Source organism: Propithecus coquereli, unplaced genomic scaffold (genome assembly GCF_000956105.1).
Source record: "Propithecus coquereli isolate 6110/MARCELLA unplaced genomic scaffold, Pcoq_1.0 Scaffold595, whole genome shotgun sequence".
Lineage (NCBI taxonomy): Eukaryota > Metazoa > Chordata > Mammalia > Primates > Indriidae > Propithecus > Propithecus coquereli.
Window position 1 is genome coordinate 272,053 of NW_012151896.1, and position 775 is coordinate 272,827.

A 775-nucleotide genomic window follows, 5' to 3' on the forward strand; every position below is an offset into this window, starting at 1 on the left:
CACTGGCCTTTATATGCTCAGGTCTGGGAGGGTGTAGTTACTGCTCACCAACCTCAAGGCCCTTCACCCTACACCCTACACCCTTCCTGTCTGGGACCCTCTCTCTTTGCCCAGATATTGTACTTTGCTGTGTGAAAGACCCTATATTTCTATGGTACTCCACTCAGAGTACCTGAAGCTCAGAGGAAGCTTCTCAGAAGGTGACTGGTGATAACAGAGGGCAGAGGGGAAAGAGCTGCTTGGGGCCCAACACTCATTCTCCCTCACTTAGTGGTCCTAAAGTCCTTCCTTGCCTACAAATATGTCCATGAATCCCTCAAAGTCACTGTAAGAAAGCCACTCCCCTTCCATCCTCTCCATAACTGGATCATCATCCTCTCCGCTATCCTGCTGGAGGTGCTTCCAGCATTGGTGCAAGGACAACCCACAGGCATCCTGATTCTCTCCTACAGGCCAAGTGGCTGCCAAAGAACAGCTTTGGAGGGGCCATAGTCTGGGCCATTGACCTGGATGATTTCGCAGGCACTTTCTGTGGACAAGGCAAATACTCTCTCATGAATGCCCTCAAATCTGCATTTGGTGTCTCCACTCCCAGTAAGTAGTGATGACTTACCACCCAAGAGATAGAAAACTAGACATGGCTAAGGAAGAAGAAAAGACCAGAGCTCCTCTAACCCTGGCATCAAGGAAGGCCTCCTCCAGATCTTCCAGCTGCCCTTGCATGTCCTTGTGGAATTGGCATTTAGGACCCAGAAAGCAAGACCCAGGTGGCCTT